Source organism: Idiotropiscis lumnitzeri, chromosome 11, assembly GCF_059441095.1.
Source record: "Idiotropiscis lumnitzeri isolate Australia: NSW breed Sydney's pygmy pipehorse chromosome 11, RoL_Ilum_1.0, whole genome shotgun sequence".
Lineage (NCBI taxonomy): Eukaryota > Metazoa > Chordata > Actinopteri > Syngnathiformes > Syngnathidae > Idiotropiscis > Idiotropiscis lumnitzeri.
In genome coordinates, this window is record NC_142401.1 from 216,225 (window position 1) to 230,918 (window position 14,694).

The 14,694-nt window shown below is 45.0% G+C and overlaps 1 protein-coding gene across 5 annotated transcripts in view; it reads left to right on the forward strand.

The window, feature by feature from the left end:
* The first annotated feature begins 8,693 nt into the window (after positions 1-8,693).
* The window catches only part of dlgap4b (discs, large (Drosophila) homolog-associated protein 4b), a 39,340-nt gene continuing 33,339 nt past the window's right edge, over positions 8,694-14,694 (forward strand). For all 5 annotated transcript variants that reach the window (XM_088308647.1, XM_088308649.1, XM_088308648.1 and 2 more), the window contains exon 1: positions 8,694-8,997. The gene's annotated coding sequence lies outside the window, so the exon portion shown is untranslated. The remainder of the gene's footprint in view (positions 8,998-14,694) is intronic.

Consider the following 14,694-nt stretch of genomic DNA (forward strand, 5'->3'; position numbering starts at 1 on the left):
GAGAGCGAGAGAGAGAGAGAGAGAGCGAGAGAGAGAGAGAGAGAGAGAGAGAGGGGAGGGAAAAGAGATTGTTGGAGAGGGGGAGGAGAATGCTTTCCCTTTTGGAGGAAATCCCCCTGGAGGCTTTTCAGTTTCTTTTCTCACAACATTCTCCGAGTCCACGCTGGCTTTATCGCACACCCAAACACGCCCTCAGACTTGAGATCGCCCGAGAGAGAAACGAGAGGCCCGCTGTGCACAAACACGGATTTGTCTGGCGTTTTGTTGAGAGAGCGAGCCCCAACTTGGACGTGGCCGCTTTCGTTTTATTTGAATCGGGCCGGATCACCTTCGGGCTTTCTCATTTCCTTCCTCGATTGTCTCGAGGCGCGCCGTGTGGCCTTTGAGCGCCATCAAAGACGTCGTGAGGCCCGCGAGGCCGCCGGCTTCACATTTGACCCGAGGAATGTGCCGCTGCGCCCTCCAGACGTGACATCGCGTTTGAAAGCGACGTCAGCTTGCATCACGTTCTCAAAAGGAAAAGGCGGACGGGACCCGTGCTCGTTCTTCTTGTCCGAGAGCCAAAAATTGAGCGCAAGCGGGGTCGTTCGCCAACTTCTTGAACATTCGTTTTGTTATGAAGGGATGTGTGCGCGTGAAGCGTCTTTGAATCCAGCGGGTCTACGCCGCGGCTGAAGCTGGAGATCAAACCTCACTGCTGCATTTTTGCTTCTCACGATTTCATGCAATATCCTTTTCCTTCTTCAGACCGCAAAAGAGCTCAGGCGCGGCTCCTGTTTCTTAAGTCTTGATATCGCGGAGACGGATGGGAAAGCAGTTTCTTGCAAATACTCTTAAAAACTCCGGCATGAGGTCCGAGCAGAGTCGCGTGACTGCGAACTCAAAAGGTAGAGGCGTGGCGTGATAAATGGTTGCTGAGATCAACCGCAACCATTTTGCATGCGTCACGTACGTGCCCGTCGCGTTGCAAAATGGAAGGAAACGCGCCGTTGGCCGCCGGCTAATTGCAGGGCGGACAAACGAGCATTCACACTCGGGGCCAATTTTGAAATTTTCAATGAATTATTTTGGACGTGAGCGAGAAATTCGGAGTAAAACTTTCAGAACACACAAACGACAAAATGCAAATTGAGAACGGCCGGAGACTTTCTTGACATTTCTTTCGTTCTTGTCGTGCCTCAAATGCAAACCGTTTCTGTCGCTTTCGGTTGTTTCTGTCATTTTGTTCACTTGCTCAAGATTCTCTCGTGGCAAATATATATTTTTTTTCTTTTTAGTTTTTGACATCATCTTATTGACAACGCCGTGCTTACTTTTGAAATTCTTGTTGTATCCTTTTCGTGTTGACAATATTTCCAAAGTTTTCGCTTGATTGCTGTCGGATTTATTTTTTTGTTTTGTTTTGTTTTTTTATTGGTCAACTTGGCTACTTGACCGATTTCCACCAAACATTTTGAAACTGTACAATATCGGCCAAAGAAGTATTCCGATAAACTTTTATGCAAAATAAAAAAAAAAGTAGCCATGTTTATTTCAGACGTTTGTGCTTGGCAGACCTCAAGATTTGCACTCTCATGGCAATCGCAACAAGATTTTTTTTTGTTTGTTTTCTTTTCTTTGCGTGACGTCTCTCAACTCAACGTGAAATACGCCGTTGGAATGTTGGCAACATTTGGCGATCTAAAATCGTGACTGAACAGCCAAATGTCATCTTGCTGTTTGTTTCGTTGACTTTGACTCAAGGTCACGTTCCAGAAACATCTCGTCCGCCCGTCCGCTCCAATTGCGACGGCAACATTTCTCATGGGAAAGATGAATGCGGCGGCCGCAGCGGGCCGTCTCCGTGTTTTGATCCTTCATGGAAACCAGATGGGCTATCCATCTAAAGCAACAAAAAATTGCTGCATGGGGGGCTGCTCAGTGTCTTGTGACTCACTTGATTGTGGAGATTTGATACGGCGCGCACCCAAAAATGCAGACATAAACACACGTATGCACGCACGCGCACACACACACACGCACGCACACACACACACGAGAGAAGCAGAGTAAACCAGACGGGGGAATGTACACACAGATAGTGAGCGAGACTTCCAGACGCAGAACCAAAGGCAGGAAGTTTGAAGAACACGCCCAAGTGGGTTCATTAAGCAGCCGTCTAAACACGTCGTGCGCTTTTGTAAATAATCTTCAGACACAAAGCACAACGGCAGAAGCACACCAACTTTATCTCCTCGACGTCATCCCAACTGGGATGTGCTTCAAAGCTTCTTCATGCGACGCTCTCCTCTCTCCCGCACGCGCAGCACTCCATTCCATGATTTCCAAGTTGTTTTAGGAGCGGCTGGCGAACTTTCTGATCGGTGACGAAGGCCGATTTATTTTTTTTATGCAGTTCTTAATGTGCGACTGTGATGTTGGTTCGTCTTGTGCCGATGTGACAGGATGACGGTGGCCAAAAGGCACAATGGCAAATTTGTTGCGCTCGCTCCGCTCTTGTCAGCGTCCAGAGGGACCTTTTGCTGCTGTGACGTCATTTCCGGGATCAGATCGTGATCTGGAAATGTGCTTGTGTTAACCACCTCCATCGAGCAGATGCTTTTGCCCCCACCGCAGATGTTCCCTTTGCACACAAACTCTTTCAAGAGACAATTTTGAGCCGCACGTCACTCAAGAAAAACGTGTGAGATCTGAAAAAAGAGAGCTTTGCAAAATAAGGGACATTCCAACGCACTTAGCGAGACTGTGAGCGCTTGAATTGCTGGCACGCATTTTTTTTTTTGGAGGGGGGGGGTCAGTTTAATATTAGCTTTGTGTTTGGACATGTTGTAGTGTTGGTTGCAACACGTGAATAAAGTTCTGCTGCAGTTTTATTTCTACGCCACGACGCTGTTAGGTGCGCTTTTCTCTTCGTCTTCATTCCAGTTCAGTAAAATCAGCGTGCCAAATATGAGCGATGCATCGTGACTTGAAATGTTTTATGGAAGTGTAAAAGCATCTTCATTTTTTTAGATCACACTTGCGTCAAAGTAAAACGTCCTCCGCTTGATCTTCATCATCTGATGTGAGTCATTCCAAAAGCAAGTTTTTGTCATTGTGACTTATTAGGTGGTTTCCATTTATGGTGAAAAAGAAAACAATCGTGATAAACCGTCCCACAAAGTGCACGAACGTCTTCTCGTGTTTTTATCTCATAACATCGTATTTGTCATAAACACACAAGACAATTCGAGCACAACGCAGCCACAAATCTCTTTGGGCAATTTCGTGTGCGAGTAAAAGCTTATCACCACGGATGGCAAGAGAAAAGAAAATGAAAAAGCTGGACTCGCCAAAGTGGGAAGTTCTTCTAGTGGGAGGACTTTGCGTTCAAAGTGCGATTTTTTTTTTTTGAGGGGGGGGCTTTTTTTTGTGATTTGCCGTCAATCTACAGAATTGCTGAGGACTCACAATGTTCATGTGAGACGCCATTGTTCTTGCACAGAAACAAAACATTTTTATTGATTGTGGTTTTTTTATTTGGTTAAGACTTAATTGGCAGCCCAATTGCACGCAGATGTCAAAACGCTGCGAGGTTAACATTTGCACTTGTTTTTGGTCGCCCCCTTTTTGTTTTTCTGGAAGTTGTCGGTTCGAAGCTGAACTGTTTGATGGCCAACTAAAATCAGGAGCAGGTGTTGACAAACAAAGTCACAACAACATTCCAACGATGACAATAATTGTGATGGTTGTTGTTGTTTGTGTTGGACTTGTTTGTGAAAGTTCTTGTGCTGTTTGTTCTTCTTGATGTTGTGGTTGCTTTGAACGTTGTTGTGCTCGTTGTTGCGTTTGTGTTGTTGAGCTGCTGATTGTCATGTTGCGTGTTGTCATCTTTTTTTGCGGTTGCAGTCATGACATTTTCCGTGCGAGTTGTTCTTGTTATGCGGTTTAAAACGTTTGGCCAAAGATTTTGTATTGGCTCTCTTTGACAATCGTCGGTCTACTTTTGTTTTTCTGTAGATGGCAATTAAAAAGGTGGCAACGATACAACTATCTCGGCTTCTTAAGCTCTGGCACAATCATTTGAATGTAAAACGATGAAGTGTGTTTTGTTGATTTTGGTTTTGATTAGATGTGATTTTTTTTTTCCATGTTTCCCTTTTGTCCCTTTTTTTTAAATTAATTATTATTATTTGTTGTGGTCAGCCTGGTCACCACTTGTCTTGTGTCTGTTCTCACTTTTTTTTGTATTTACTTCTCTGCTTTGTTCCGTCTTGCGAGCTCAGTTGCTTTGTGGTTGTGGTCAAGATGAGTCTTTTTCAATTCATGTCTTGACTTTGACCTTTCATGTTTTGGACTTTTGTGGATTCAGTAATTCTGTAGTTTCGTTCTTTTGTAAAATCAAAACATTTGTTTTTTTTTTAACACGTCCCGCCTCTGCGCAACAGGATCGGCTGAGAAATTGTTGCAGAACACACGTTTGGCCGCTAGATGTCGCCATCTGTCTACTTTCGGATTTGTGGTCCGCTTGGCTTGTTTTGCGAAGCAACACTGACTTCTTGGCCTTCATACTCTGTCCTTAAATGCAAAAAGGGGCAGACGAGGAGCATAAGAAATGCTTCCGCTCTTATTTACGCAAGACCATCAATTATTATTTTCATCAGATCTGCCTTCCAGTGAGAAATTATTACACAAATGTGCCATTTCAAAAGGTGTTGCTGAAGATGTTTCTCAAAATATTAATCTCAATTTTTTTTTTTTAGGAATGTGAGCGAAGATCTGCTCCAATTCTTCAATGGCACATATGAGCTGAAGCACGTACACAGGCAAGTGATACAAAGACCATCACAAAAATGGTTTGAAGCTGAATTATGACTTTGGAAATAATTGCCTGAGTAATTTGGAGGAGGGGGGGTCGTAAATTGATGAAGAACTGAATAAGGCCGAGGTGGCGCCTTTGAGAAGAAAAAGTTGACTGGAATGTCACCTTCCAAAAGTTTGCAAGGAGAAGATGTCGGCTTTGCTGTGCTGCTCATTTGGAAACAAGTTTCTTTTCAAACAGAGCCGACGCATTTTCTTATTCGAAGAGTCATTCGTGTTTGGAATCATTTGCTATTACCGATTGACCGGCCGGATTTTTAGAAAGTGGGCCACTCACAAATCAATTGAAAAGTGGCTGCCTTCTTCTCTTCTTAGCATCATCCCGACAAAACCTCAGCTGGTTGACCTTTCACAAGAAATGTTGAACAACGAAATGTATCGAAATATATGATGAGCGTATTTTTCCAACTGAATCAAGCCGTCTTAGAAGACGACCAATTGTTTTTCTCGCAGCAATTGGGTCGCACGCTACTTTTTTAAGATGGATTCTTTATGGGACATAATTCGACTCGAGGACAAACTCGACTCACAGAACATTTGTGATGCCAAATTCTGGACTCGCAACCGACCTTTGATGTTTGAGAGCTCATCGATTTTTTTTTTTTTGTTTGTCGATTGTGCTTTTGAACAACATTGCGTTTCAGTTCTTGTGCCGTGGTGATCCAAACATTGACATTTCTTAACTGTAAAAATGCTTTGCTTTGTTTTGGCTTTTTCAGCCGCTGCACCAACAAAGTCGTCATACCGCAATCAGTCTTTGTGTGCTATAGGAAAGATTTCTCATGAATGCATGTAGACCGAGGATCCTTGATGCACGCGAGTCTTGGCAAGCGTGCGTGTGCATGTGTGTGTGTGTGTGTGTGCACGTGCGTGCGCGCGTGCATGTTTGAGCATGGCCGAACAGGGCATCGATCCAGGCCTATGGACGCGTCCCAACAAGGTCATGTTGTGTGTGCGTGTCATGACGCCCAGCACGCCACATCACACCTTTTGTTGAGAGGGCGAATCTCTGCACGTTTTTCTCTCTTTGTTTTTTTTTTTGTTTTTTTTTAACTCTTTCATGACCGTCTGGAACAGAACAAAGCTGTCGCGTTCAATTTGTCGTGCGCGTCCAACGATTTCTTTCTTTCTTTTTTTTTCACTTTGTTGATCGTGATCAAAACAACATCCGGGCTAGGTTAGCAAACGTGCTAATCCTCGCGTCCAAAGCTGCTTCTGCTCCCATACGGCTGATTTCCTTTGTTTCCCCCCCATCATGTCTAAATGTCCATGCTAGCATTAAGAAACCATCTGTGGCTGCGTTCCATTGCCACTGGCTCAGGGCGGTTTTGGGTTGTTTTTCTTTTAATCCAAAGAGCAATGGAAGAAGAGTGTCACGATAATTAAGTGTCTTATGGGAACAAGGAATAAAGACGTTCATTTTAATTCATGCTGAAGCGACCCGGTGTTGATTTTGTCGTAGCGATTCAGTCAGTAACAATTCTCAACTGATCATTGTGCCATCGCTCCGTCGGTCTTCTTCTTTTCAACTTCAGCTCAGTGAGCATTTCAGTTATGAAGTAGCTGTGAGCTTTGCCTTTCTTTTCTTGTTTTTTTGGGGGTTTCGTGATGCCGCAGCTGTCAGCAAAGCGGAAAATGTCCGTTTGCCGCCACATATAAGGAAGCAGAATTGAACAGAAGTGACAAACGCAATTTAACTCCCGACGAATAGCGAGCAAATGTTCAAAATGTTCACTCACTCACAAGCTATAAAATGTGGGCAGCGTTGGCAGCTCATCTGGAAAGAGTTGCGCTTTGTAAAAAGGACGACTAATTGTTGGGCTGCTCGATGCTCGTCTGCTTCCTGACCACCGCCAAGGTGCCCTTGAGCAAGGTGCGGGTCGCACGCCAGCTCAAGAGGTGTTGGCGAGCCCTTTTCATACTGACATCGCTCCATGCTGTGTGTGTGTGTGTGTGTGTGTGTGTGTGTGTGCGAGTTGAATTGACCTTGTTTGGATGCAGAAATGCTTTTCAAATCTTCTTCTTCTTGCCCCTCCCACTGATTTTTTTTTCTTCTTTATTCTAATTGGATATTTGAAGTGTTCCTTCAAACATTGCCGACACAAATCGTCTAAAAGTCCGTTTCAGTGGCTTTGTGAACACGGACGATGAACGTGTGTTTTGTCAGTCGTCCGCATGTTCATGAAAAGTGCCATTCCAAAATAAATGAAGTTTGCAAGTTTTGCTGGCAGCATGTCAGTGGCGATGCTCGACTTTCACACCAGTCGCGTCCTTGCTTTATTTCATTTGGTGTGAAAATGATCGCGGTTGGAAGAAAGACTTCCGAATTGGTTATTGGATCAGTTTGTCTTTCTTCTTACAACAAGCCAGCGAGTCAACTTGAAATGTTGCTTTTTGTGGATCTGATGCTGGATGATGAGGTTGTTGTCAAAAAATAGAAGTGCTTCCTCAGCACAAATAAAAGTTATCTCCAATATTTTGTTGTTCTCGGCGTTGCTGTAAGAAAACTGCTTGCGCGACGCTTGTAATAACCTTCTTACAAGCGTTTGATCGTTTGTTGCCTTTTGGTTTGTCTGCCGCTTCAAATGTCCGACCTCACCGCAGAGCCTGAAAAAGTTTTCAGTATCGGACGAAGAGAACAGTTCATAATCTTTTACAATGAAATAGCGTGCCAATCATGTCAAATGCGAATGCACATTTTTAGATGTGATTTAAAAATGTTGTACGAGAACAACGAAAGGCATCGCGGCCCCTGCCGACGACAATGAAATTTGATCGCTGCCCTGTTTTTGTCCGTGGCAGTAACGCCCTCTCGGCCGACGGCTTTTCCTCGAGGGCCCGCAAACGCCTTTGTGATGCCATCGTCGGCTTCCGGTCGCGTTTGCTCACATTGTCTCTGGGGAGCGCAAAGAAATCTGGCGCCATCCACATTTGCACAGTGCGGCACAGAGAGACAAACGGCAGTCGTCGTCGTCGTCGTGTGTTTGGAATTGTTCAAATATTGAAAGCTGCCAACATTTGCCGTTCAAATTGGCCCACATGTGATTGTGTCAATTTGAAGAGAGAATTTGGCACATCAAATCAAATATCTGAAACCGCCGCACAGCATTCGTCAACCAGTTCAGGATCCGCCCCGCCCACTGCCCCAAATAAAAGATTTGAAAGAAAAGTGCAAAGAGCTTGAGTCACTAGGAATGTAACGATTCATCGAAAAGCACTTTAAAATCGATTGAAACTGCTAAAAATATGCGTGGATGTTAAAAAATGATATTTTGATGACGAAATGATTTGGAATCATATTTGTGATTGGTTTTATTTCATGTCACTACTTGACAAAATTAAAATGATTAAAAAGTGCGAGCCACGCGCTAATGCTAACGAGAAAACGCGTCATTAGACTGCAAGTCCATAGCTGATATTTGGAATTGAACAATTTTATGAAATGAATGATTCCTAAATCGAAAATGCGCGTTGTTAACTTTAACGGCGGTAAAAATGCTTGACCGAATTTCGATCTTTGTTCTCCTCTTGACGCATGCGCGGGTGGCAGAATCCACAAATTTTTTTTTTTCGACGAGTTCCACTTGAAATGCGCCTGTGACCTGCGTGACGTCATCTTGCTGTGATTCGACCACTTATATTTAATTAGCCATTTCCCTACTTGTCTCACACCAAATTGGTTGTGAGCTTTTCTGGCGGTGCGATTCAGTTAAAATCAATGTGCTGATGAGGTGAAAAGGCTCTAAAAACATGAATAAGATTCCCAGCAGCCCCGGAAATGACGTCACTGCGTGTTTGTTCAAGGTCTCTCTCTCTCTCGCTCTGTCGCTCCCTCCTCAGTTGTTAGTGTGCACTTTGCTTCCGCATCCTCGTGCGCCACAGAGGCGGTGCGCTTCTCCTCTCCTCTCCTCATCTCCATCCGAGCTCGCATTTCTTTCACTCACCGCCTCGCCAATGGAGGAGTCTGTCGATTGTGGGGCGAAGAAGGAAAAGGACGCGTGCTGATTTTGGCCCGGAGGCGGCCGCGGTTCGTGTTCGTATTTTGGGAACTTGTTTGAGGTGAATGGATTGAAGCCGCTGTGGTGGTCGTCGTCGCTCCAGCGGAGCGGAAGAAACCGTTCTAGCTTTCAAGCCAAGGTAAAACTGGTGATGCCTTCGGGTGCCAAACACGCAGAAATGAAATGTTGCCTTTATGTCTTCAGATGTCACATCTGGACTCGATGCTAACTGCGCTAAAGACCAAACTGGCAATTTCCAGCACAAAGTGGGAGCGCTTTTTAATCCAAAATGATGTGAACAATATTTGCTTTGTCACGTACACACCCAAAGGTCGACGATTCATAAAATAAAATGCAAGAAGGGATTCAAAAATGAAGCGCTTGCAAAGACCACGATGCTCATTTTTGAGTGCAATGCCAGAAAGAATATTTTGTTGCTTGAGGATAACAACCAAGCGATCAGAACCAAAATATTTGAAACCGCTCCCAGTATGATGCAGTGCCGTTGTGAACTACAAGCGCATTCAAAAAGGGGCATTTTTCAAACATATCTTGCCGTTGAAGTCGTTAGATTGCGCCAATGTGTGTGTGTCAATATCGATCTTTCTTTTTTTAATACCCATGCTTCCAAACACACGTCGGCCGAATGTTCCATCAACTTTTGAGTGCCCAGTGGCTTTTGGACCCATTTTGCCTTCAAAGCTCCCTTTTATGGCTTCACGGGAACGACACGAGGGGGGAGTTTTCCTCATCGGTCTGTTACGGAGCTGCTGAAGTGTGAGAGATTATTGGCTGTCTTGCTTGTTGGGCACCAAGGAAAAGAATTGGCGTATTGATTGATAGCTCTGGAAATAGCCGTTGGGACCAGCTGGACTCTCTTCAAGCAGATGCGCGCAAGAATAATGACAAGAAGAAGCCACGTCTACGCTCATCCCTCAGCACGCCCCGCTTGACTTTTCCTGGTCAAAGCGGCATCCTCGACGAATAAATTCAATCCAAATTAAAAAAAAAAAAAAAGTAACCCCTATTTTGCCTTTTTTCACTTTTTCCGGTCCCAATTAACCCCGAAAAGCCACAGATTACTGCCGTGGCACATTTCCTCAAGTTGTGGCTTGGAGGAATGTTGAATATTTCTTCAACTATGGATGGTCTTCATTTGATATTTTCTTAAATGTTGGAGTTCAAAAGAAAAAGGACAGAGAACTGATTTGGTGGGAATATTGCGCTGACTTTATATTTGATTAGAATTGATTCCTTCCCGGAGCAGGAAAGATGAAGTGGACATTTGTGGCGAGAGTAAAAGTTCATCCTCACAGACGGTTCATTTGTGACGTCATCTTTAGAGATTGAGCAGCGTGGCCTCATATGTGCAAAATATTTCCACCTCCTCACTACTCGATCAATGTCAGAAATGATAAGATGATTTGTTTTTGTGATGTGAACAAGTAGATGGAAAAAAAACCCCCTCACAATTGGGCCGCGCTTCCCGTCGAGTCAACGTTGCGACTTTACGTGCACGCTGACAGCTGGATGCTTTCAAAGCAGCGGCATCAAATGAACAATGAATTCGGGTCCAGTGTGCTTATTAGCACACTTTTTCAAAGGAAGCTGAAAAACATTGCCCCGCCCCCTTGCCGTCCTTCCCAAAAAAAGAAGACCAAAAATTGGAGGTGTGCTTACTCAGAGCCATTTAAGTCCATCTTGCCTCTCTCCCGCTCTCTCTCATGCGTTTCTCTCTCTCCGACGGTGTCTCATCGCATCTCGTCACTCGAAGCAGCACTCTGCCCTCCACTGCTGCCATCTCCCTCGCACGAACACAAAGACGGACAAAGGCCCGCAGCCATGTCTCGCCGTGCTTCTGCACATTCTGCGTGCAGCGCTCGTGTCTGACTTCTTGTTTTTGTTTTTTTTTGCTTTGGTGCTGCTGGAACATTCCGTGGTGCGCTCCGGCCTGAGTTGTGCGTGTCTCATGAAAAACTGGATCTCCACTTGACGATGTTTTGGACTTTTGAAGCGAATTGGGCTGTTTGGCGACCACAAACGAACGTCCCGGGTTTCTAATAAGAATTGATGCATACGTTGGAACACGTTGTTTACCGACGTAGTCCAATCATAATTGCCGCAAATAACTGAAGGAAAAACACGTGACGCCCACAACAAATGAAAAACCATATGCGGCGGCCGTAACCTCGAAAAGACATTTGTTGAGATCGTCATCAGATTTGTCGGTTCGGACGAGCCGATATTGACGGATCGTATGGATTTGGATTTCAAATGGAATTGAGATTTTCGCCAGTCTTTAGTCTTTTAATTTTGAGTAAAGAGTCAACAAAAGACATCGACATGCAAAGTATCCGTTGGAAATGTCGAGATGTGAAAGAAGGCCTACTTTCCGATGAGACGCTGCTTTGATGCCATCTTGTGGCCGCATCGGGCATTAATGAGCAAAAACAACAACAGAGGACGCGTTCAAAAACAATTTGCTCTGAAATGCAAAACGTTTCGCAGCGACCGCATTTCTCATGCTTGCGTTGTCACGTCTTTCAATTGGCGTATTCGGCCGAAAGACAAATGGCCGCATCTTAAAATTGCCGTGCCGAAGTGGAGATTCGAGGGCGACGCCTTCCGTTTTCTTTTTTTTTTAAGTTAAGAAGGAAGCGCCAAATATTCGTCAGGGTCATTTAATCCCGTAGAGGGCGGCCCGATACGAAAGAAATGAAGTGCTCCGTCTCAAGGGGACCGAATTCCTCGGGAGGGCATCAGATGACGGACAGCTTGAGATGAACTCTTCACCTCGTTTTCGGAAAACGATCGCAGTTAAATCAAAAACGTCTTTGTGTCCTTTTCTAAATGATGTCGACCGATGAAACGTTCCAAATAAGAAAATCAAGAAAAGTGACAAAAAAGCGAGCGGACGCGGATATTTGAAGCCCCTCGCTGGCGACCTCCAGATGTTGCAACATTGTGTCTGTCGGAGAGACGAAATCTTTCCTCTTCCGACTCGCAGCCTCTCGCCTTTTTATTTTTTTGGAAGCGCTTTTTATAGAACCAGATCAGAGCCTCTTTGTATTCACATGACAGGTGCAGGCGGCTTCGTCTTCGGCTTAAGCGCGTCTGCAGTTTGATCACACTCGTTTTCTTCGCTTTCCGGCGCCGTGGCCGCGTATGAAACAGAACAATTTGGACCCACGATAACTGCTTTGTTCCGTTTACCGCCGACTCATTTGCAATCACAAATAAGCTTGTCGAAATCACAAAGTGGGCCGACTCGCTTTTGCTCAATGGTCCATTATTCGGAAGAACAATCGGACCGACGGGAAACGATGAATTGGAAATGACGCGTCACAATTCATTCAGTCATTTTGGAAAGTGATCAAGGCGGTGTTCGTGCCGCCTTTTTTTTTCGCCATCACTTTTTTATTCTGGACCGTTTCGCTTCAGACATTCGCTCCAACTCAAAGTACAAATTGACTTGGAAGCAAAAAGGAGAAATTTGGCTTGAAGAAGGACATCGTGACAGCTCCTGATGTCACGTACTGATTTTCAAGATTTTGTCACGTTTGCAATTTTACTTGAGTGTGACAATGAAAAAAAAACTTTTCTGGGTAATTTCATTGCGTGGCGTGTATGCCAGGTTGGTGGCCAATCGGAGTGGTTGATCAATTGAGAAGCACGTGACTCCAATTAAAGAGGGAGAAAATGGAGAAAAATCCAATTTTCCTCACAACGGACGACGTTGTTCACTTTTCGGTGGGAGATTCGCAAATTGCTGTGACGGGCTGACATTTAAAGCCTCGGCTAGAGCCGGCTAGCCGAGTTAGGCCGCCGCCGCTTGTTGGTATGATTGCGAATGTTTGTGGCGCAGCAACAGAATCCCTGCGAGAGGAGGGCAGATTTGAGAGGCTTAATCCTTCGGGGTTGCCCGTGTTGAGACTTTGGTTCAAGCGCTCCACTTGTTGCCAAATCTCGCTCGGGCCAAACGCAAAACTGTCCATGAGCGCGTCTTTGTTTGGAAGTGTTTGGCATTTTTTATTTGAGGCTTGGAAAAAATGGTACCTTTTTCTTAGGAATTGAAAATGCGACATTTTATGTTTAGTTTGTCTCTTTTATTTTGAAATATTTGGAGTATTTGTTGAGCGCAAGATCAAAACCAAACGAAGCACAGTAAACTGTTCTCCAGCAGTACCTCTTCTGAGTCGACGGATGGACAGCAATGCCAACGTAAATCAATTCAGTATGTATTATATTATTTGACCAAAAACATTTTCACCACAATTAGAGTTTATTTGATTTAGATTTATAAACAAACTATCATTTCATTTTTTTCGGAAGAAAAAAAGCTCAAGTTTTCTTTGGGCAAATTTGATTTTGGCGTACGTTTGCGTCTCGCCAAGGAATCTTCGCCCGATGTTATGTCGCCGCAACCGAAAGGTCACGGAGAGGTCATGCTTCGGGACACAAATTGTCGCGATGCGGCGACAATAGCGTCGCATTCGGACGAGCGCCCGTCTTCAAAATCAAGTTTTCACGGCGGCGAGTTAAGCAAAGGTCATTTTCTTAAGAAGAGACCAAAACGTTGGCCCGGCTTGCTCAAGTCGCATGAAAGTCGGCGCGTTTGCATTGAAGGAGCTTGCGTATCGTGAAGCCCGTTTTCATATGCGGCAGAATTTGTGGCATGCAGCCGCGCGCCGGCCGTCTCGTCTCGTCGACTTCCTGCAGAGACCAAGCTACTTTGCGTTCTTCGCCTCCTCGACTACACGCTTGACGTCGTCATTAACGTTACAAACGGCCGCCAGGATGGCCAAGTGGTCTAAGGCGCCGCGTTCAGGACCCAGTCTCTCCAGGAGGCCTGGGTTCGAATCTCGAATTTCCCCATTGTGGGACTAATAAAGGGAATATTATTATTATTCTTATGAATTTCCCAACAATTTGGTTGCCCGCGTCACTTGATTGCATAAAGGCGCCGTTGCTCTCTGAAGCTGCCGGCCTAATTGCGTGGAAATGATGTACGCCGATAACGTCTCCATGGCGGCGTTTAGAGGACACGAGCAGAGAAGCTCACTGGCCGACGTTTTGATTCCTGCCGGAATGTGGCACATCTGCATACATTTCGAATGGACGCCTGCAGAAAGTTGCGTGGCCCTAATTTTGACGGGCAGCTGCGATCATCTCCGCCGACGGCGGCGCGAGTGACGCATCGCGAGCCCGATGGCGTCTTCGCTCCTCAACGGCTTCGAGCCAGAAACATTTCTTTGTCTGCGGATCCCAAACGTTCACGCCGACGTTCTGTAGTTTCGTTTCTCATGCGGCCAACGTAAATGTTTTTTCATCAAGTGTCTCTCGTACGCCGACCAAATGGGAAAAAAAGTGGCAAGCTGGCGTTTGCCTGCGGTGTGGATGCATAGTGGAAAATGGCAAGAAATTAGCATTAGCGCTGGCCTTTTTTGAAGTTTCTTCCCTCGGGCTTTTGCAAGTCTAAAAATAAGCAGTGCCGTTATTTGCGTCGATCGCGTGTGCAAAAGAAAACGTCGACGAGAGCTGCCTGCCACTTCTCTAATAAACAACGACACGTTTCTTTATGTCTGCGTTGAAACATTTGCAAATGTAGCCGACAAAACACATCCTCAAGAACTTTAAATTTTTCACCTTCTGCTTTTCAAATTCATTCTTGATTTTTTTTTATGATGGCAAATGATCCTTTTGTTTTCATGTTGACTAAATCCCATCCGTGTTTCATTAGCCAACGTGCGAGCTCCTACTTTAGTTGTTGACTTGAGCAGGACTTTTTTTTTCTTCCGAGCAAATTGAACAATTACTTTTGTACAAAGTAGACATG